This window comes from Ovis aries, chromosome 1, assembly GCF_016772045.2.
Source record: "Ovis aries strain OAR_USU_Benz2616 breed Rambouillet chromosome 1, ARS-UI_Ramb_v3.0, whole genome shotgun sequence".
NCBI classification, from domain to species: domain Eukaryota; kingdom Metazoa; phylum Chordata; class Mammalia; order Artiodactyla; family Bovidae; genus Ovis; species Ovis aries.
In genome coordinates, this window is record NC_056054.1 from 163,538,484 (window position 1) to 163,563,417 (window position 24,934).

The 24,934-nt window shown below is 37.5% G+C and overlaps 1 pseudogene; it reads left to right on the forward strand.

Annotated features, from left to right (window-relative positions):
• The first annotated feature begins 10,233 nt into the window (after positions 1-10,233).
• Positions 10,234-11,164, forward strand: LOC101107253 (olfactory receptor 5H2-like; annotated as a pseudogene).
• The last annotated feature ends 13,770 nt before the right edge of the window (positions 11,165-24,934 follow it).

Here is a 24,934-nt window from a genome sequence, read left to right on the forward strand (position 1 = left end):
CAAAGAGAAGAAAGAAGGGATAAATTAGGAGTATATAATTAACAGGTACAAACTACTATACATGATTTAGAAAAACCACAAGGATTTATTGTATGACACAGGTAACTATTTTCAATATCTTATAATAATTTACAATGAAAAATAATCTGAAATATATGTATATAAAACTGGATCACTTGACTGTACACCTGAAACCAACACAAGACTGTAAATCAATAGCACACCAATTTAAATGACCACTGTTTAGAGTGAATTTCTGTAACTTTATAACTTTAGAAGGGTCTTATATTATTAAAACTAAAATCTCTTATTTGGATATATATAAATATACATGTGTATAATACATACATATGTACATATAATTAGCAAAAAGGTTAATCATAAATACAGATATGTAAAATTACAAACTTAGCTATCCAAATAGTTGCTTTGTTTTTTTTTTTAAATTTAGCAGCTCTATTTTTTTTTTAATAATTTAAAAATCTTTAATTCTTACATGCGTTCCCAAACATGAACCCCCTTCCCACCTCCCTCCCCATAACATCTCTCTGGGTCATCCCCATGCACCAGCCCCAAGCATGCTGTATCCTGCATCGGACATAGACTGGCGATTCAATTCTTACATGATAGTATACCTGTTAGAATGCCATTCTCCCAAATCATCCCACCCTCTCCCTCTCCCTCTGAGTCCAAAAGTCCATTATACACATCTGTGTCTTCTTTGCTGTCCTGCATACAGGGTCGTCATTGCCATCTTTCTAAATTCCATATATATGTGCTAGTATACTGTATTGGTGTTTTTCTTTCTGGCTTACTTCACTCTGTATAATCGGCTCCAGTTTCATCCATCTCATCAGAACTGATTCAAATGAATTCTTTTTAATGGCTGAGTAATACTCCATTGTGTATATGTACCACTGCTTTCTTATCCATTCATCTGCTGATGGACATCTAGGTTGTTTCCATGTCCTGGCTATTATAAACAGTGCTGCGATGAACATTGGGGTACATGTGTCTCTTTCAATTCTGGTTTCCTCGGTGTGTATGCTCAACAGTGGGATTGCTGGGTCATAAGGTAGTTCTATTTGCAATTTTTAAGGAATCTCCACACTGTTCTCCATAGTGGCTGTACTAGTTTGCATTCCCACCAACAGTGTAGGAGGGTTCCCTTTTCTCCACACCCTCTCCAGCATTTGTTGCTTGCAGATTTTTGGATCGCAGCCATTCTGACTGGTGTGAAGTGGTACCTCATTGTGGTTTTGATTTGCATTTCTCTAATCATGAGTGATGTTGAGCATCTTTTCATGTGTTTGTTAGCCATCCGTATGTCTTCTTTGGAGAAATGTCTATTTAGTTCTTTGGCCCATTTTTTGATTGGGTCATTTATTTTTCTGGAATTGAGCTGCATAAGCTGCTTGTATATTTTTGAGAATAGTTGTTTGTCAGTTGCTTCATTTGCTATTATTTTCTCCCATTCAGAAGGCTGTCTTTTCACCTTGCTTATATTTTCCTTTGTTGTGCAGAAGCTTTTAATTTTAATTAGATCCCAATTGTTTATTTTTGCGTTTATTTCCAGAATTCTGGGAGGCGGATCATAGAGGATCCTGCTGTGATTTATGTTGGAGAGTGTTTTGCCTATGTTCTCCTCTAGGAGTTTTATAGTTTCTGGTCTTACATTTAGATCTTTAATCCATTTTGAGTTTATTTTTGTGTGCGGTGTTAGAAAGTGATCTAGTTTCATTCTTTTACAAGTGGTTGACCAGTTTTCCCAGCACAACTTGTTAAAGAGATTGTCTTTACTCCATTGTATATTCTTGCCTCCTTTGTCAAAGATAAGGTGTCCATAGGTGTGTGGATTTATCTCTGGGCTTTCTATTTTGTTCCATTGATCTATATTTCTGTTTTTGTGCCAGTACCATACTGTTTTGATGACTGTGGCTTTGTAGTAGAGCCTGAAGTCAGGCAAGTTGATTCCTCCAGTTCCATTCTTATTTCTCAAGATTGCTTTGGCAATTCGAGGTTTTTGTATTTCCATACAAATCTTGAAATTATTTGTTCTAGTTCTGTGAAAAATATGGCTGGTAGCTTGATAGGGATTGCATTGAATTTGTAAATTGCTTTGGGTAGTATACTCATTTTCACTATATTGATTCTTCCGATCCATGAACATGGTATATTTCTCCATCTATTACTGTCCTCTTTGATTTCTTTCATCAGTGTTTTATAGTTTTCTATATATAGGTCTTTAGTTTCTTTAGGTAGATATATTCAAATAGTTGCTTTGATTCAACAAATTAGAGATATCTGAAAATACTGAACACTTCATAGCAAAGAAAACTTTCAGTGGAAATTCAAGATTCCTATTGTTCAAGCACAAACTAGAGGAGAAATAGATTTTAAGAATCTTCACGATAATTAGTGCATATAAGTAGGCAGTCTTCAGGAACCCATGGGAACCCTACCGTGTTAATACTAACAACATCAGGAAAGTACAGCAGCCTCCAGAAAGCAGTCAGCAAAGCACAAAAGCAGTCAGCTAAGCCAGGCTTCAACAGTATGTGAACCATGAACTTCCAGATGTTCAAGCTGGATTTAGAAAAGGCAGAGGAGCCAGAGATCAAATTGCCAACATCTGCTGGATCATCGAAAAAGCAAGAGAGTTCCAGAAAAAATTCTACCTCTGCTTTATTGACTATGCCAAAGCCTTTGACTGTGTGGACCACAACAAACTGCGGAAAATTCTTAAAGGGGTGGGAATACCAGGCCACCTGACTTGCCTTTTGATAAATCTGTATGCAGATCAGGAAGCAACATTAGAACTGGACATGGAACAACAGACTGGTTCCAAACCGGGAAAGGAGTACATCAAAGCTGTATATTGTCACCCTGCTTATTTAACTTAAATGCAGAATAAATCATGAGAAATGCTAGGCTGGATGAAGCACAAGCTGGAATCCAGATTGCCAGGAGAAATATCAATAACTTCAGATATGCACATGACACCACCCTTATGGCAGAAAACGAAGAACTAAAGAGCCTCTTGGTGAAAGTGAAAGAGGAGAGTGAAAAAGTTGGCTTAAAACTCAACATTCAGAAAACTAAGATCATCGTTTCTGGTCCCATCACTTCATGACAAATAGATGGGGAAACAGTGGAAGCAGTGACAGACTTTATTTTGGGGGGCTCCAAAATCACTGCAGATGGTGACTGCAGCCATGAAATTAAAAGACACTTGCTCCTTGGAAGAAAATTTATGATCAACCTCAACCTAGACAGCAAATTAAAAAGCACAGACATTACGTTGCCAACAAAGGTCTGTCTAGTCAAGGCTATGGTTTTTCCAGTGGTCATGTATGGATGTGAGAGTTAGACTATAAAGAAACCTGAGAGCTGAAGAATTGATGCTTTTGAACTGTGGTGTTGAAGAATACTCTTGAAAGTCTTTTGGACTGCAAGGAGATCCAACCAGTCCATCCCAAAGAAAATCATTCCCGAATACTCATTGGAAAGAGTGATGCTGAAGCTGAAACTCCAATACTTTGGCCACCTGATGCAAAGAACTGACTCATTTGAAAAGACCCTGATGCTGGGAAAGACTGAAGGTAGGAGTAGGAGGGCACGACAGAGGATGAGATAGTTGGATGGTATCATCAGCTCAATGGACATGGGTTTGAGTAAACTCTGGGAGTTGGAGAGTCAGACACAAGTGAGAGACTGAACTGAACTGAAGCAGAAAATTATGTTGTTTCTCAGTCACCTAGTCATGTCTGACGCTTTGCAACCCCATGAAGAAAATTATAGCAGTTTAAAATTGATTTTTATCTTATAATTGTTTTAAGTTTATAAAATGATAGAAAGATAACTAGACTTACAGGTTGAATATATAGATACAGTAAGTTTTACAATTTAGGGAAAGTCTAAATCTGAATTATTCCTAAATGGGAAAAATAGTAGTATCCTTTAAGAACCGATGTGAGGGTTAAAGATAAAGTGCCTTTTAAACAGAAAAATACTTTGCACTTTAATACTTTATTTCTTCTCTTTCTTCAGAAAAAGTTAAAATCTGCACAAATTTTACAATCCCTATAGAGTGACCTGTTCTGGTCTCTTGAGTCCATGACACCTTTTAATTCATTCTGAATCTGATTCGGCTAAATGGTAAAAGAGGAAATTTGTCTTACATAAGCATGAACTTCCTTTTGAGAAACTAAACTTGGGTAAAAGCTTCCATTTTGTATTTTGTACAAAAGAATATTACATAGATACCAAAATAATCAAAAGGAAAAATATTCTGCACATTTAATTATACTCAAATTTCATGATAATAAAGGTACACTTAGATGAAGTTTCACTGAAACTTGAAACTTGTTTCATTTTAATGATATAAGGAATATCATAAGGAATACATAGGAATATCATAAATACATAAGGAATACACCACTTTCATTAAGAGGCTCTTTAGTTCTTCGCTTTCTGCCATAAGGGTGGTGTCATTCCTTATGTATTTATATGTATAAATACATTCCTTAATACATAAGGAATATCATAAACAAATTTTTCTTTATCTTGAAGACATTGTTGGTGCTCATTATTCTTGTGAAATTATTACTCTAATTTCTGATATATTATACTGATTATAAAATAAACAACTAGATAAAATGTATCACAATATTAGACATCTTAATAAACTTTAGAAAAGTTTACAAAAATTATGTCTCAAAAATGAAAATATGCTAATTCTGAAAGACAAAATAAACTTTGAGTTGTACTCCATTACACTATCATTTATAAGGGAACTAAGATAAAAGTTATTTCTTAACAAGAATGCACATTCTTGCCACTTATATTCAATGTAGTTTTGGAAGTCCTAGCGATAGTAATAGAATAAAAACAAATAAAAGAAATCCAAACTGGAAAGGAAGAAGTGAAACTGTCACTGTTTGCAGATGACATGATACTGTACACAGAAAATCCTAAAAATAACACTTGAAAACTACTAGAATTCATCAAATAATTCAGTAAAGTAGCAAGACAAAAATTAATGTACAGAAATCTGCTTCATTTATATACACTAAAAATGAACTATCATAAAGAGAAATCACAGAAATTATCCCATTTACAATCAAGTCAAAAAGAATAAAATACTTAGGAATAAACTTACTTAAAGAGGCAAAAGACCTGTTTTCTGAAAACTATAAGATCTGATGAAAGAAATTGAAGACAACACAAACAGATGGAAAAATAAACTGTTCTTGAATTGGAAGAATCAATGTTCTTAAAATAATCATATTACTCAAGGCAATCTACAGACTCAGTGCAACTCCTATCAATGGTATTTTTAACAGAAATGAAACAAATAATTTAAAATTTATATATTAACATCCAAAACAATCTTGAGGATAAAGAACAGAGCTGGAGGAATCATGTTCCTATCTTCAGACCATACTACAAAAACAGAGTAATCAAAAAAGTACAGTACAGGCACAAGAACACACATATAAATCAATGGAACAGAATAGAAATCCCAGAAAGAAACCAACACACTTATGATCAATTAGTCTACCACAGAGGAGACAAGAATATACAATGGATCAAAGACAGTCTCTTCAATAAGTGGTTCTGGGAAAACTGGAGAGCTACATGTAAAAGAATGAAATTAGAATTATAATATTATAGTAGGTTTAATTATAAAAAATGATTCTACATTTTTACTGATTATATTCTATACAGAGTAATTATAACATATTGGTTATATTTCCTACACTGTACATTACATCCTTAAATCTTATTCACTTTATATCTAATAAATTTACTTCTGAAATTTCATTTTATGTGACTCCAATAATAAATGCCCTGTAATTTTCTATGTCCTCCAATGACAAAGGAGTATCCTGTGTCTGGCAAGTGCCCTGTGTATCACAAGCTTTCACAGACATTACCTTGTTATATGTGAAAAGCCACACACCTCATAGAACCCCACCGAAAAATAATCTGCTTTAAACAATATTTACAGGAGATTCAGAGGCATTAAAGTTTTTGAAGCACTGACCCAGGCACCTCCCATTGAGATCTTTGTCTTTGTTTTCCCTTGTTCCTTCCTTGTTCCTAAGTGATTTTTGCTTAGTAAGATTGTTCATCAGATTTAAGGTTAAGAGGCAAGTTTCCTATAGGTCTGGAAGGTGAGCTGCACTTTGCATGAGGAAGACAACTATTGGCTCTTGAAGGGAATCTACAATGGTGGCCTCATTAAAATCATGATTAGCTCAGGCAAGACCATACTAATCAGAGTACACAAAGTAACATTTTACAGATAAAATGGGCTTTGCATAAACATTCCAGAAACATCATACCTGGTGGAAAGTAGTGACATAATATGCAATTATCAACTGTTAAAACTGGAACTGTCTACAATAACTTGATGTTTGTGATTTCACAGGCTATAATGCTCTCTAGGGCAACATGGACTTCTCTTGAATGCTCAAATCTGCAGTTCCCAGAGGAACAGCTTGGTTTTGTCCTAAAGGGAATTCTTGGGCATTACTAGGGGAATTTTAGTTCTTCACTCCTTCCTCTTTGGACAAAAGCACACAGTTACACAACTAGTTGACTCTTGGCTTTGAAGCAAATTTATATTAAGAGCATTTTCCTGTGCTTGGAAAATAAAGCCTCCAAAATGGATCAGTGTGCAAAGAACTGCGACCTGTGTTATTGCCATTCCTGCACTATTATATTTTTTTCTCTTTTAGGATGTTTAACATTTTGAAGCATTTAAAAAATTTCTTACAAGATGGGTAAGAGAAAATACTATTGTAATATTTACTATTCTTTACATATAAAGTTAGCATTCTAAGGAATTCACAATAATATTAGGTTGGGTTTACAAGATGCTAATAAAGCCAGGTGAATATGAAAAATAGTGAATAATGTATGTATTTTATTTTAATGACTATGCTCTAAACAAGCAAAATGATTGTAAGCCTGGATTACTGCCTAAACACAGAAAATATTTTATTATCTGTGAACATAATTATAATGACTTCATGAGATAAATTTTTATGAATAGAAAATTAAACAACTTAAACAGTATTTAAATATCACTTTATAATGATTAGCAGCTATGAATTCTCTCCAGTTATTCTTAATGAAAAATACATTTTATTTAATTGATGACATTCTTTGAATAAAATTTCTAAGTCACTTAAATTTTAACCCCTTTATCCTTCACATACTTCTGACAATACTTTATTTGAACATTTTATATACATGTATCAGGAAATATGCAGAAAATGCTCTTCCACTGCTATTTCCAGCATTTCTGAATAAAGGATCCACATATATATTTGAGTTTGAGAATTTTCAATTATTTAGTGACTTAGGATTGCATAGAAGGAAGCTCATGCAAAAAAAAAAAATTAACAACTGTAAATACTGTTGCTGATTATTTATGTAGCCTAAACTAAGTGTCAGTATTTTGCTCAATTTTATTCTGCCAAAAATAATCTGATGGAGAAAAGCGTGTCAAGTAAAACCAGGAGGACTTCTAGAGAAATGCAGTTCTAACCAACGTAATAACAAAGATAAACCAACTCAAATATGGAAAGAGCTTTATAAGCAGAAATAGTATACTTACGGGCATCACAAAGTTTCTAAGGTAAAATTTAAGATGAAAATCTATTTCATATAAAAATTTCATACAAAAATGAAATTTTGAATAAGAGAAAAACAAAGGATTCCCATGGTTGACAGTTCTTAATGAAAACCAGATATAAGGTAAACATTTAATGCCTACATCTTAGCCTTTCCCTTTTTACTGCCTTCAGTCTTCCTCCTGCATATCCTTTCTTCTCTTCTGTGGCTTGTCTTATGTGTCTATGCCTAGTTCTCTTCTTTCATCTTGTGAATTTTTCACCCACCCAAATTTATCTTTCCAATTCTCCTGCTTCCTTTCTCTTCTTGATGCCTTCCTCTCCTTTTCTTGAAAACTTAAAAAAAATTATCTACAGGAAAAAAATTTTATATCTGTCTACGGTGAGTAGAACTATAGATTGTTCTCCAGATCTTGGATTCTCTGCTTCAGCCTTGTCACTATTGTGCTACGTGTTCTTTTCATTACTCTCTGGTATCAACTCCATCACATAATGGAAACTACTCTCACTAAAGTCTCTTAATTTTCATACTCAATGACATTTATTCACTCCATGTCTCATCAGTTCATTTATTTTGGCAACTGACACTATACACTTCTTTGATCTTCTTGAGTATCTTTCATCTCTTTATGTTCACAACCCTTGTATCTCCAGTTTCCCCTTGATTTCCTGATCATTCTGCTCTTCTGGTCTTTCCCTGTCTTTAACACTGACAAACAGGGCTACTGGTTCCAACATGAAATGCTTTCTTGAGTAGAAATTTTCTTTAACACAGAAATGCTAGTGAGATTAGAGGAATCTGTTGGGAAAATGGCAGCAACAGAAGGAAGAAAGGCAGCCAATCAACAACCAAAATCATGTCCCAATATTAGCTCCTTGAGAGCTGTTGTCACTGGTGCTGGCTTTGATGCCACTGATCGTACTGACAACGACACTGGTGTGGGTGCAGGATGCATTTTCTGAAGCCTTCCATTGCTGCCATGGCCGCCTTAGCAAAGAAAACTTTTTGTCCTTGTCCCTTTGTCACTCTTTCTCTCTAAATTTCAAATCCACTGTAGGTGGGTTTGACTTGCCAAATTTATATCATGTCCCCTCACTCTAGGTGCAAGAAGAATGGAAAAATCAGTTTCTGATTCTCTGGGATTCCAGAGTAGGTGGTAGGTACCTGCCACCAGTGGCAGGAGGGTGGAAAAGAGGGTCAGATATTGGCTATACAAAAAAAATGACATAAATCCTCTATAACCTCTTTAATATACTTATGTTTCATTTTCACTCTCCTCCTTCACTTGGTGCACATTCTCTAATAAAGATGTCATATACCGGTATGCTCTAAGCTACCCTCAATCACTCCCAAGACATTTATTTCTAATAAACTCAAGGAAAACTCATACCACAAAGTATATCACTTAGATGTTCAGAGATCACTATCTCCACAAACTGGTCCCTGCATAAGAGTTATCAACCTATTTTCAATGAAAATCTACTCAAGCACCAAGAGACCCCTCTCTATTCTTCACTGACAACCATCTTCACATTCAGTATTAGGTGACTCTGCAATGGCACCCCACTCCAGTACTCTTGCCTGGAAAATCCCACGGGCGGAGGAGCCTGGTGGGCTGCAGTCCATGGGGTCGCGAAAAATTGGACACAACTGAGCAACGTCACTTTCACTTTTCACTTTCATGCATTGGAGAAGGAAATGGCAACCCACTCCAGTGTTCTTGCCTGGAGAATACCAGGGATGGGGGAGTGTGGTGGGCTGCCGTCTATGGGGTCGCACAGAGTCGGACACGACTGAAGCAACTTAGCAGTAGCAGCAGCACACTCTGAAATCTTTTGTATCTACGTCTTCACCCTTTTCATCACTCCGAATATCACTTCACCCAAGGACTAGTTACTTCATATGTATTTTAATCACTTGAAAAGTAAGTTTAAAACACAGATCATTATACTTCATTCTGAACCACTAAATCAATTTTTACAGTAAAACTTCATCATTTTTATTTTGCCCAAAAAGTTCCTTAGCAAATGTTTATCTGGTGTAATCTGGTTTGGAAATTAGTGGACAATAGCAACAGCTTCCTGACTTTTATTCCTGATTTTACTTTTTCATTTCTGCAGCCAATTTCTATGGAAACATATATTTATTTTAAAAACTCTTACAGTGCCACTCCCATCTCTTATTTTCAGTGCATATTTATTACCTGATGAATAGTGTTCAAGATCCTTCACATGACATTCAATTTATTACCCAGATCCATCAAGCTTCTTTTCCCTGAACCTACAGCCATGTTTCAGACAGAATTTCCCTATTACACTCAACTCTATGCTCAAACATTTATCACATATTTAGAATTTTTCATTTTTCTGAATGTGTTCACTGCTTCACATTTTTTGAATTGTATTTATTTTTATTCCAACCAAAGAGACCTCATTCATTTCAAAGATAATAACAAACTTAAGAGAGCATTCTGATATGCATGCTTTATTTCAACTCTCTTCCACATATCTTCATGTTTTAAATTCCTTGTGACTTAAAAAAAAAATCATTTTCTCCATTTCATTTCAGGTAACACTCAGTGAGGACATGGAAAAGGAAAATGCAACATTGCTGACAGAATTTATTCTCACAGGACTCGTATGTCAACCAGAATGGCAAATTCCCCTGTTACTGCTGTTTTTGATGATATATCTTATCACCATCTTGGGAAATCTTGGTTTGATTGCTCTCATCTGCAATGATCCTCACCTTCACATTCCCATGTACTTATTCCTTGGGAACCTGGCTTTTGTGGATGCCTGGATATCATCCACAGTGACACCCCAGTTGCTGGTCAATTTCTTTGCAAAGAGCAAAATGATGTCTCTCACTGAATGTAAGATACAATTTTTTTCCTTTGCAGTCAGTGTAACCACAGAATGTTTTCTGCTGGCAACAATGGCATATGATCGCTATGTGGCCATATGCAAACCATTACTTTACCCAGTTATTATGACCAAAAGACTATGTATCCGGCTATTAATTTCATCATTTTCAGGTGGCCTTTTTCATGCCATACTTCATAATGCTTTTTTATTGAGATTGACCTTCTGTAATTCTAACATAATACATCACTTTTACTGTGACATTGTACCATTATTTAAGATTTCCTGTACTGATCCTTCCATTAATTTTCTGATGGTATTTATTTTCTCTGGGTCAATACAGGTGTTCACTATTCTTACTGTTCTTTTCTCTTACACACTTATTCTTCTTACAGTCTTAAAAAAAGAAGTCTGTACAAGGCATAAGGAAGGCCTTCTCTACCTGTGGAGCCCATCTCCTGTCTGTCTGTTTATACTATGGGCCTCTTCTCTTTATGTACGTGCACCCTGGATCTGCACAAGCAGATGATCAAAATATGATGGACTCTCTGTTTTATATGGTCATAATTCCGCTGTTAAATCCAGTCATCTACAGTTTGAGAAATAAGAAAGTCATAGATTCACTGGAAAAAATGTTAAAGAGAAATGCTTAGATCTCATATTAATACTTCAGTTCAGTTGCTCAGTTGTGTCCGACTCTTTGCGACCCCATGAATTGCAGCACACCAGGCCTTCCTGTCCATCACCAACTCCCGGAGTTCACCCAAACTCATGTCCATTGAGTTGGTAATGCCATCCAGCCATCTCATCCTCATCCTCCTGCCCCCAGTTCCTCCCAGCATCAGAGTCTTTTCCAATGAGTCAAGTCTTCACATGAGGTGGCCAAAGTATTGGAGTTTCAGCTTTATCATCAGTCCTTCCAAAGGACACCCAGGACTGATCTCCTTTAGAATGGACTGGTTGGATCTCCTTACAGTCCAAGGGACTCTCAAGAGTCTTCTCCAACACCACAGCTCAAAAGCATCAATTCTTTGGCACTCAACTTTCTTCACAGTCCAACTCTCACATCCATACATTAATATACTTACTACTTTATTGAAAGTCAAAAAATTGTATAGATTAGATGTTTAGATGTTACTCTATATTGATTAATGCTCAAAGGTTTCACACTAATCATTGCCTTAGAGCTTTAACGATTGAAACTGAGAGTATTAATAAGTATCTTAAAAAGTTTATATATTACTGAAACACATAGAAAAAATTTTTCATCAAGTATTTAAGTCATACTAGAATAATTTAAGAGGAAAACAAAATATTTTACACATATGTTCTCAATGTAGCTTCACAAACACATTAAATACCATAGTGGTGTATTCAACTCTGAAAAGAATTTGAATATGATGTTTTTGATAACAATAGAGCTGTGCAGCCTGAGATTCATATCACATTTAACTTCACAGTGGAGGCAGGTTTCTATTTGAATGAACAGAGGCAAATATCAGGAATTCTGCCAGCCATCAAAATGTCTTCCATTCCACTCTATTTGGAGCATGGTGAATTTCACTTTTTGTAGGGTTTCAATTGTCATATCTCACAGAGAAACTAACAGAAATGGTAAGGACATTTAAAAACTTCAGAAAGGAGTTAAAGCAGGGAAAGTTAGGCAAAACCGTATAAGAATGTTCTTCACCAAAGTCTGTCTATGAATAACTAGTAGAGGGAAGACGCCTCTCAGTGTCTATGGTATCTTGAAAGGTCATGTCCAGTTGTATTTGTATCTAATAGGGTAATCTGGGAAGCTTTACTGAATCACAAAGCTAAGGGATGAAATTGTAGATTTAACTGGGATGGCCATAGAGAGAAAAAGGGAAGAGGAGGGATAAGAAGGAAATAGTTTTAACCTTTCTACAATTTTAAAATAATGAAACTGATCGGAAAAAAAAGAAATATGTATAGATTATTAGAATGTGTTGTTAAGAACAAGCTGCTTAAAATGCATAGTTTTGTTTTTGTTTGGTCACTAAGTCCAACTGTTAGTGATCCCATGGACCACAGCCCCCCAGGCCCCTCTATCCAAGGTATTTCCCAGGCAAGAATTACTGGAATGGGTTGCCATTTCCTTCTCCAGGGAATCTTCCAGACTCTTGGATCTAGCCCACATCTCCTGCATTGGCAGGCAGATTCTTTACCATTTTGGGAAGCCCCAAAATGCATATTGTTGTTGTTCAGTCACTCAGTCATGTCTGACTCTTAGTGACCCCATGGAATGCAGCACACCAGGCTTCTCTGTCCTTCACTATCTCCCTGAGTTTGCTCAAACTCATGTCCACTAAGTCAGTGAGGCCATCCAACCGTCTCATCCTTTGTCACCACCTTTTCTGCCCTCAATCTTTCCCAGCATCAGGGTCTTTTTCAATGAGTTGGCTCTTTGCATCAGTGGCCAAAGTACTGGAGCTTCACCTTCAGCATTAGTCATTCCAAGGAATATTCAGTGTAGATTTCCTTTAGGATTGACTGGTTTGATCTCCTTGCTGCCCAAGGGACTTTCAAGAGTCTTCTCCAGCACCAAAGTTCAAAAGCATCAATTATTCATTGTTAGGCCTTCTTTATGCTCCAACTCTTACATCCATACATGACTACTGGAAAAACCATAGCTTTGACTGTACAGATCCTTTGTCGGCAAAGTGACACCTCTGCCTTTTATTTTTTAATACACTGTCTAGGTTCGTCATAGCTTTCCTTCCAAAGAGCAAGCATCTTTTAATTTCATAGCTGTAGTCACCATCCACAGTGATTGTGGAACCCAAGAAAATAAAATCTGCCATTAGTTCCACTTTTCCCCCATGTATTTGCCATGAAGTCATGGGGCCAGATGCCATGGTCTTAGTTTTTTGAATGTTGAATTTTAGAGATTTTTCACTCTTCTCTTTCACTTTCATCAAGACTATCAGAGTTCAAATAATGTACCTGATGAAATATCAGTGTATTCAGTGGTGGCAAACATGAAAAAGAGCAAGAGTTTGCATGTTTGGTCCCCCCAAAGTCCCTTAATGTAGTTTTCATCACAGTCATACTCTAAAAGTAACAAATGATTTGTCTTCGGGTCCAACCCTGACCTTCCAATCTCACCACTTATTCTATACTCAGTCTACTGAAACCACTGAGGCCCTCACCCTAAAACTATTGACCTCTATCATTTACAATAATCTTATTACTTATCCTACATCCTGTTGAGTCTCTCCCCAAATTTTGCTCTCAGATGCTTTTTTATAAATAGAGCTCTGAGTAAATAATATTCCTCTTCAATAACTCTTAATGGATTTTCATCACTACCAGATTATAAATTCTCCAGGCAAGAATACTGAAGTGAGTAGCCATTCCCTTCTCCAGGGGATCTTCCTGACCAAGGGATAAAACCCAGGTCTCCTGCATTGTAGGCATATTCTTTACCATATGAGCCACCAAAGAAGCCCATGTATATGGTATACCTATCTAGAACTCTCTTTATGCACATGGATATGTTTATTTATTTACAAATATGTACCGATTATATATATATAGCATCTCTTCTTCCACAATTCTCCTAATGGACACTATATTATATGCAAATGAATTACTGGAAGCCTTTGGACAAACCTTCCTCACAGGTACATGGTTTTGTTACTACAGGGCTTTCCAGTGAGAACGCTCCCTCCAGGAACACCTGTCTTTATTTGCAATTGTAATGGTCCTTTCTTCAAGATCTGTCTTAAATGTTACAGCTTCCATGATGCATTTCCGATTACCTCAAAGAGAATAAAAATACTCCCTCATTTGAAACATTTATTCTTTTAGGCCACAGATGACATTATGTAATTCTTATTTTTGGCCTACAAGCTTTTTCAGTATAGAGTGCATCACTTATTCTCAATCTCGCAATGAGCCTACAGAGATTACTAGGCCTGGGATGGCCACTCTATGTAAATGCGCCTTCATATATTTCTTTCAAGATGATCAAAAGAATCATACACCTAAAGTGAATTAATCTTGTTCTTCTTAGCAGGAGGATCAGCTCCAGAGATAGAGCATGACAAAGTATCAGGGTGAAGTTCCTTAGTTAGACATTTGGATTAAAAATACAAACCAAATAAATATTTACAACAAAAAGCATCATTACATGTTTTTGGAGGCTCAGGTCACAAGATTAGATCAGATCATCTGCCTTCCTTTTGCTTCTTAAGGGATACCCCAAGCCCCAGGAAGGGAGTGAAAAGTATGCTTTCCTTATTTTTCACTAGGGAATCTATGCATTTGCATGTGTCCATTGACAACAGCACCCCACTCCAGTACTCTTGCCTGGAAAATCCCATGGACGGAGGAGCCTGGTGGGCTGCAGTCCATGGGGCCGCGAAGAGTTGGGCACGACTGAGCGACTTCCCTTTCCCTTTTCACTTTCATGCATTGGAGAAGGCAATGGCAACCCTCTCCAGTACTCTTGCCTGGAGAGTCCCAAGGATGGGAGCCTGGTGGGCTGCCATCTATGGGGTCGCACAGAGTCGGACACGACTGAAGTGACTTAGCAGCATAATGCATTCTTTTTTTTTTGCTGTATAATATTCCCATTGTTCTGATTTTTCTTTTAATTTAGTTAAATTTCTGCTTGTTAATACCTATATAGTTATGAGTCAAAGACTATATGACTAATAAAAGCAAATGATATGTGTTTGTTTTATGATGATAAAGGTTTGCTTGCCTAATTGGTCTTTTGTTTGAATGAAAGCACTGACATCAAGCTGTGAGTATATAAGCATGCTTTGTTACCTGTCAAGTCCTTTTATATTGGGTGGGTATGAAGCAGGCCCTGGAGGTCTCTCAGAAACTCAGGCTTCCTGTGTAGCCTTCTCTTGAACATGCGTAATCTATGGATTCTTCTGTTCTGATATGTCTTTAAGAAAAATTCTATTTTATGCCTTGCAGAAACTCAACGCATCTCTTCACTGATATGTTCCCATTCTCATTTCTGTTACAATTTTTTTTCATATCCTATATGAAAAAAAATTTTGCACATCATATATGTCATTTCAGTAGCATGTTGGAAAAGATGTGAAGTATGAACTTGCACAAAGCCCGCAGAATTCTTCAAAAAGATCCTATGAAATTACATGCGTACTCTTTAACGGTATTTAGATACAATGTATAATATCACAATGCTAAGGTTATTTACCTGCTGATATTGGATTAAACTATCTATTGGAAATGCTAAACACCATTGAAAGACCCTTTATTATGAAGGTGTATTAATTTGTTTAACCCAGAGAGAAAAAAGAATCCATAGTTCCTCTCTATATACATGATAAACTTTTTTTTCCTCATCAGTTTACAATACTTTGGACTGTTGAGAAATTTTTGAGATTGTACTAGTCTGTGTTAAAAGAATCAACAGTTAAGGAGTCAGGTAAAAACAAACACATCAAATCTAGAACAGTAATTCTTAGTGTGAATTGTGAACTAACTAGCCAGCATCTCATTAGTGATTCAAGGTAAGGTAAGCCATAATATTGGCGGCATTATCACATTTCATTTGCTGTGAAGTGAGTTCCTTGATCAGATAAATGCACACAATATGAATTACCATCAGCGTGGATAAGGAATCTTGTTAGTCCAAAGATGGTTGTTTTGGCAGGGGCACCGCCAGCAATGAAGAATCTTTATCTAGAGCAAGCATCTATTCTAATAATAACAAAACACCCTTCCATGATGGAAAATTGTCCAATGCAATCAACACGTCAGCAGGTGGCTGGCTGATCACCTAAATGAGTGATGCAGTATCAGGGCCTCTGTGTTGGTCTCTGTGCTGGCAGAAAAGGCACTCAAAATGACCTTAGACTAGCTGGCCACAGTGAGTGGAAGTCCATGTTGCTGAGACTATACATAATTTCCATTCCTGGCACTATGGCACCTTTTTTCCAAAGCCTATTTTGTGATGATGGGGTAGCTATAGAAAGAGTTTGACTGGTATCTGAGAATGGGTCATCCTATCCACTTAATTATCAAAGTTCTCCATTGCTGAAATCATCCTTTACTGAGCAGTCACATGGGGCACAAATATCTTAATGCGTTTATAAAGATCTATCCATATATTTCTTCCATATTTCCTTGGCATCAATCTTCCAGTAATACTGCTTCAAAATCCCTGATCATCAGCCAAACCATTTTCTAAAACCCTTGAGCCATTATATCATCATCTATCAGGCCATTTCTTTTTCTAGGAAAGTGAACAACCAGGTGAACTGCTCAAAGTTCTGTCTATTGGGAGGATTTTCCATCACTGCTCTCCTCCAGAGATGTCACTGAGAGTGGTAATGGTGCTACAATTGTCCACTCAGATAGTGTGTGTATATTTTGTAGAACCATCTGTAAACCAGGTCCAGGCAATCTCTTTCTCTACTGACTATTGACAGCACTCATGCCACACTCCATTAGGCCACAATTCAAAGTGGGATAAAGGATTTGCCTCAAACCTAAGGTCTACACTGTTTTTTATCCCTTTAGAGGCCTGCCAAGGATTCCAAACAGCATCCCTATCTGCCACTACCACTCCAAGCACCATTTTTTTTTTTCTGCTGGATCATATGACCTAAGTAGCACAACAGGCAGTCCTTTTACAAATGCTTCTCCTGTTCTGAACTACACTCAAAAGCAGAAGTTTTTCTGGTTCCTTGCAACCAGTGAGGATGATGCTGCCTCCAAAATCCACAGTGGCCCACTAAGTGTTCTGTGTCTGTTTTGGTTGCAGGATGGGCCAGATGCAACAATTTATCCATCACGTGTGAAGGTGTACCTCTACTGGACCCACACAACTGATCCCCAAGGAATTTCACTAAGTTAAATGGGCCTTGAAATTTGTTGAATTTATTTCTCATCTACTCTTATGCAAATATCCACCAGTAAGTATAAAGTAGTTTCTATTTCTTGCTCACTAGGTCCAATCAGCATAACGGACCAGTATAATATCTTGTGGGAAGAAAAGAAAGAAAATATTTGTAAATCATACGTGTGATAAAAGACTTGTATCCAGGATATATGAAAATTCCTCAAAACCCCAAAATAAGAAAATATATAACTCCATTAAAAATGGACAAAAGAGGTTCCAAAAGATGGCGGAGGAATAGGACAGGAAGACCACTTTCTCCCTCACAAATTCCTCAAAAGAACATTTCAACGCCGAGCAAACTCCACAAAACAACTTCTGTAGGCTGGCAGAGGACATCAGGCAACCAGAAAAGCAGACCATTGTCTTCAAAAACAGGTAGGAAAAAATATAAAAGATGAAAAAGGAGACAAAGGAGGTGGGGAGGGAGCTCCGTCCCGGGAAGGGAAGCCTGTCCCGGGAAGGGAATTTTAAGAAGAGAGGTTTCCAAACACCAGGAAACACTCTCCCTGCCGAGTCTGTGGCGAGCCTTGGAAACACAGAGGGCAGCATAACAGGAAGGAAAAATAAATAAATAATTAAAACCAAGAGATTACAAGCCCAACAGTAACTCCCCCAGTGGAAAAGCAGCACAGACGCCTGCATCCGCCACTGGGAAGTGGGGGCAGGGCAGGGACGCGCGGGAGGCGCGGGCTGCAGAGCTTTGTAAGAATCGGGCAGGAACGCCCCACGCGCAACCAGAACAATCTAACTTGGGCTAGCAAACCAGACTGTGGGATAGCTACCACGCGAAAAGCTCGAACATAAGACACTGCCAGGACCGAGCACAGAACAAAGGACGGAACGGAAAAAGCCGGCTGCAGACCATCCCCCACCTGGGACAGGCAGCCAGAGCCGTAAGGACTGGAAAGGGGCAATTGCAGACCCGGAGAGACTTTACTTACCTAACTGCAAGCAGGCTCCTTTGCTAAGACTTCCGGGGGTGCTGGACAGTCACAATCTGCCTCACGGGGTGCGCCAGCGGTCCACCCAGAAAGCTGAGCAGCAGCGGCAGAAAAGGTGACAAGCCGTGGCGATCGCGCTCGCCAAACTCCTGAGCTACTCGGACCTGGGAAGGGCACAAAGCACAGTCCCAGCCGAATCTGTGCCTCTGAGGGCTGCCTGAGCACCGAACCTGAGCGGCTTGGACCGGGGAAGTGCACGCAGCCTAGGGCCAGCCCCAGATGGTTCCCGGTTGAGCATCGTAGAGCCGGAGCGGTTTGTGCGCCGCGAGAAGGGACAAGTCAAACGGGGCTGAGACACACAACAGCGCTATTTGTCTGCAGCATCCCCCCTCCCCACAGTGCGACTGAACTAGTGAGCCTAAAAAACCAGCAAACAGAAGAAGTTAAACAGAGGGAACCACCTTGGAAGTGATCCCACACGGCCCACATCAGAGAAGGGTCAGATATATTTTTACTATTTTTAAAATCATTCCTTTTTTTGTTGTTGTTTTTTGTTTTTGGTTTGTTTTTTCTTTTTTCTTTTTTTTTCCTAACTTTTTTCAATTGTTAAGTCTTCTATTTCTCCTCTAATTTTTATTTCTATAACCAACTATTACTATTTTTTAAAAAAAATAGACTTTTTTTTTTTTTTAAGGCAAACACCATATATAGTCTCTGGATGGTTGTTGGTGGTTTTTTGTTTTTTGGTGTTTTTGTTTTTTTGTTTGTTTGTTTGTTTTTAATAATTCTTGTTTTTTTTTTCTTTCTTCCTTTTTCCTTCTGCTTTTCTTTAATATTGTATCTTTGAAAATCCAACCTCTACTCTAGATTTTTAATCTTTGCTCTTAGGTTTTTGTTGTCAATTTTGTACATTTAAAAACCCAAACTTCACTACCCAAGTTTACCTGAGAGCGAGATTACTGGCTTGACCACCCTCTCCTCCTTTGGACTCCCCTTTTTCTCCACCAGGTGGCCTCTGTCTCTTTCCTCCCCCATCTCTTTTTTTATCCAACTCTGTGAATCTCCGTGTGTTCCAGACGGTGGAGAACACCTAAGGAACTGGTTACTGGCAGGATTTGTCTCTCTCCTTCTCATTCCCCTCTCTTATCCTCCTGGTCACCTCTGTCTACTTCCTCCCTCTCCCCTTCCCCGTATAACTCTGTAAATACCTCTGAGCAGTCCAGACTATAGCGCGCACATAAGGAAGTGACTACTAGCTAGCTTGCTCTCTCCTCTTTTGATCTCACCGCATCTCATTCCAGTTACCTCTAACTACCCCCTCCATCTTCTCTTCTCCTTGTAACTCAGTGAACCTCTCTGAGTGTCCCTCAATGTGGAGAAACTTTTCATCTTTAACCTAGATGTTTTATCATTGGAGCTGTATAGATGGAGAAGTCTAGAGGCTACTGTAAAAATAAAACTGAAAACCAGAAGCAGGAGGCTTAAATCCAAAGCCTGAAAACATTAGAGAACTCTTGAATTCAGGGAACATTAAGCAATAGGAGCTCATCAAAAGCCTTCATACCTACACTGAAACCAAGCTCCACCTAAGGGCCAACAAGTTCCAAAACAAGACATACCACTCAAATTCTCCAGCAACACAGGAACACTCCCCTGAGCTTCAATATACAGGCAGCTCAAAATTATTCCAAAACCTTTGATGTCTCATAACCCATAACTGGTCACTCCACTGCACTCCAGAGAGAAGAAACCCAGCTCCACCCACCAGAACTCCAACACAAGCCTCCCTAACCAGGAAACCTTGACAAGCCACTGATAGAACCCCACCCACAGTGAGGAAGCTCCAAAATAAAGAGAACTCCACAAATTACCAGAATATAAAAAAGCCACCCCAAACGCAGCAATATAACCAAGATGAAGAGACAGAGGAATACTCAGCAGGTAAAGGAACAGGAGAGTTGCCCACCAAACCAAACAAAAGAGGAAGAAGTAGGGAATCTACCGGAGAAGGAATTCCGAATATTGATAGTGAAAATGATCCAAAATCTTGAAATCAAAATGGAATCACAGATAAATAGCCTAGAGACAAGGATTGAGAAGATGCAAGAAAGGTTTAACAAGGATCTAGAAGAAATAAAAAAGAGTCAAAATATAATGAATAACGCAATAAATGAGATCAGAAACACTCTGGAGGCAACAAATAGTAGAATAACGGAGGCAGAAGATAGGATTAGTGAAATAGAAGATAGAATGGTAGAAATAAATGAATCAGAGAGGAAACAAGAAAAATGAACTAAAAGAAATGAGGACAATCTCAGAGACCTCCAGGACAACATGAAACGCTCCAACATTCGAATTATAGGAGTCCCAGAAGAAGAAGACAGAAAGAAAGATCATGAGAAAATCCTTGAGGAGATAATAGTTGAAAACTTCCCTAAAATGGGGAAGGAAATAATCACCCAAGTCCAAGAAACACAGAGAGTTCCAAATAGGATAAACCCAAGGCGAAACACCCCAAGACACATATTAATCAAATTAATGAAGATCAAACACAAAGAACAAATATTAAAAGCAGCAAGGGAAAAACAACAAATAACACACAAGGGGATTCCCATAAGGATAACAGCTGATCTTTCAATAGAAACTCTTCAGGCCAGGAGGGAATGGCAAGACATACTTAAAGTGATGAAAGACAATAACCTACAGCCCAGATTACTGTACCCAGCAAGGATCTCATTTAAATACGAAGGAGAAATCAAAAGCTTTACAGACAAGCAAAAGCTGAGAGAATTCAGCACCACCAAACCAGCTCTCCAACAAATTCTAAAGGATATTCTCTAGACAGGAAACACGAAAGGGTGTATAAACCCGAACCCAAAACAATAAAGTAAATGGTAACAGGATCATACTTATCAATAATTACCTTAAACGTAAATGGGTTGAATGCCCCAACCAAAAGACAAAGACTGGCCGAATGGATACAAAAACAAGACCCCTCTATATGCTGCTTACAAGAGACCCACCTCAAAACAAGGGACACATACAGACTGAAAGTGAAGGGCTGGAAAAGATATACCACGCAAATAGAGACCAAAAGAAAGCAGGAGTGGCAATACTCATATCCGATAAAATAGACTTTAAAACAAAGGCTGTGACAAGAGAAAAAGAAGGCCACTACATAATGATCAAAGGAACAATCCAAGAAGAAGATATAACAATTATAAATATATATGCACCCAATATAGGAGCACCGCAATATGTAAGACAAATGCTAACAAGTATGAAAGGGGAAATCAACAGTAACACAATAATAGTGGGAGACTTTAATACCCCACTCACACCTATGGACAGATCAACTAAACAGAAAATCAACAAAGAAACGCAAACTTTAAATGATACATTAGATCAGTTAGACCTAATTGATATCTATAGGACATTTCACCCCAAAACAATGAATTTCACCTTTTTTTCAAGTGCTCATGGAACCTTCTCCAGGATAGATCACATCCTGGGCCATAAATCTAAACTTGATAAATTCAAAAAATTGAAATCATTCCAAGCATCTTTTCTGACCATAATGCATTAAGATCAGATCTCAATTACAGGAGAAAAACTATTAAAAATTCCAACATATGGAGGTCGAACAACACACTTCTGAATAACCAACAAATCACAGAAGAAATCAAAAAGAAATCAAAATATGCATAGAAACGAATGAAAATGAAAACACAACAACCCAAAACCTGTGGGACACTATAAAAGCAGTGCTAAGAGGAAAGTTCATAGCAATACAGGCATACCTCAAGAAACAAGAAAAAAGTCAAATAAATAACCTAACTCTACAACTAAAGCAACTAGAAAAGGAAGAATTGGAGAACTCCAGAGTTAGTAGAAGGAAAGAAATCTTAAAAATTAGGGCAGAAATAAATGCAAAAGAAACAAAAGAGACCATAGCAAAAATCAACAAAGCCAAAAGCTGGTTCTTTGAAAGGATAAATAAAATTGACAAACCATTAGCCAGATTCATCAAGAAGCAAAGAAGAAAAATCAAATCAATAAAATTAGAAATGAAAATGGAGAGATCACAACAGACAACACAGAAATACAAAGGATCATAAGAGACTACTATCAGCAGTTGTATGCCAATAAAATGGACACCGTGGAAGAAATGGACAAATTCTTAGAAAAGTACAATTTTCCAAAACTGAACCAGGAAGAAATAGAAAATCTTAACAGACCCATCACAAGCACGGAAATTGAAACTGTAATCAGAAATCTTCCAGCAAACAAAAGCCCAGGTCCAGACGGCTTCACAGCTGAATTCTACCAAAAATTTAGAGAAGAGCTAACACCTATCCTACTCAAACTCTTCCAGAAAATTGCAGAGGAAGGTAAACTTCCAAACTCATTCTATGAGGCCACCATCACCCTAATACCAAAACCTGACAAAGATGTCACAAAAAAAGAAAACTATAGGCCAATATCACTGATGAACATAGATGCAAAAATCCTCAACAAAATTCTAGCAATCAGAATCCAACAACACATTAAAAAGATCATACACCATGACCAAGTGGGCTTTATCCCAGGGATGCAAGGATTCTTCAATATCCGCAAATCAATCAATGTAATTCACCACATTAACAAATTGAAAAATAAAAACCATATGATTATCTCAATAGATGCAGAGAAGACCTTTGACAAAATTCAACATCCATTTATGATAAAAACTCTCCAGAAAGCAGGAATAGAAGGAACATACCTCAACATAATAAAAGCTATATATGACAAACCCACAGCAAACATTATCCTCAATGGTGAAAAATTGTAAACATTTCCCCTAAAGTCAGGAACAAGACAAGGGTGTCCACTTTCACTGCTACTATTCAACATAGTTCTGGAAGTTTTGGCCACAGCAATCAGAGCAGAAAAAGAAATAAAAGGAATCCAAATTGGAAAGGAAGAAGTAAAACTCTCACTGTTTGCAGATGACATGATCCTCTACATGGAAAACCCTAAAGACTCCACCAGAAAATTACTAGAGCTAATCAATGAATATAGTAAAGTTGCAGGATATAAAATCAACACACAGAAATCCCTTGCATTCCTATACACGAATAATGAGAAAGTAGAAAAAGAAATTAAGGAAACAATTCCATTCACCATTGCAACGAAAAGAATAAAATACTTAGGAATATATCTACCTAAAGAAACTAAAGACCTATATATAGAAAACTATAAAACACTGATGAAAGAAATCAAAGAGGATACTAATAGATGGAGAAATATACCATGTTCATGGATCGGAAGAATCAATATAGTGGAAATGAGTATACTACCCAAAGCAATTTACAAATTCAATGCAATCTCTATCAAGCTACCAGCCATATTTTTCACAGAACTAGAACAAATAATTTCAAGATTTGTATGGAAATACAAAAACCCTCGAATTGCCAAAGCAATCTTGAGAAAGAAGAATGGAACTGGAGGAATCAACTTGCCTGACTTCAGGCTCTACTACAAAGCCACAGTCATCAAAACAGTATGGTACTGGCACAAAAACAGAAATATAGATCAATGGAACAAAATAGAAAGCCCAGAGATAAATCCACACACCTATGGACACCTTATCTTTGACAAAGGAGGCAAGAATATACAATGGAGTAAAGACAATCTCTTTAACAAGTGGTGCTGGAAAACTGGTCAACCACTTGTAAAAGAATGAAACTAGATCACTTTCTAACACCGCACACAAAAATAAACTCAAAATGGATTAAAGATCTAAATGTAAGACCAGAAACTATAAAACTCCTAGAGGAGAACATAGGCAAAACACTCTCCGACATAAATCACAGCAGGATCCTCTATGATCCACCTCCCAGAATTCTGGAAATTAAAGCAAAAATAAACAAATGGGATCTAATTAAAATTAAAAGCTTCTGCACAACAAAGGAAAATATAAGCAAGGTGAAAAGACAGCCTTCTGAATGGGAGAAAATAATAGCAAATGAAGCAACTGACAAACAACTAATCTCAAAAATATACAAGCAGCTTATGCAGCTCAATTCCAGAAAAATAAACGACCCAATGAAAAAATGGGCCAAAGAACTAAATAGACATTTCTCCAAAGCAGACATACGGATGGCTAACAAACACATGAAAAGATGCTCAACATCACTCATTATTAGAGAAATGCAAATCAAAACCACAATGAGGTACCACTTCACACCAGTCAGAATGGCTGCGATCCAAAAATCTGCAAGCAATACATGCTGGAGAGGGTGTGGAGAAAAGGGAACCCTCCTACACTGTTGGTGAGAATGCAAACTAGTACAGCCACTATGGAGAACAGTGTGGAGATTCCTTAAAAAATTGCAAATAGAACTGCCTTATGACCCAGCAATCCCACTGCTGGGCATACACACTGAGGAAACCAGAATTGAAAGAGACACATGTACCTCAGTGTTCATCGCAGCACTGTTTATAATAGCCAGGACATGGAAACAACCTAGATGTCCATCAGCAGATGAATGGATAAGAAAGCAGTGGTACATATCCACAATGGAGTA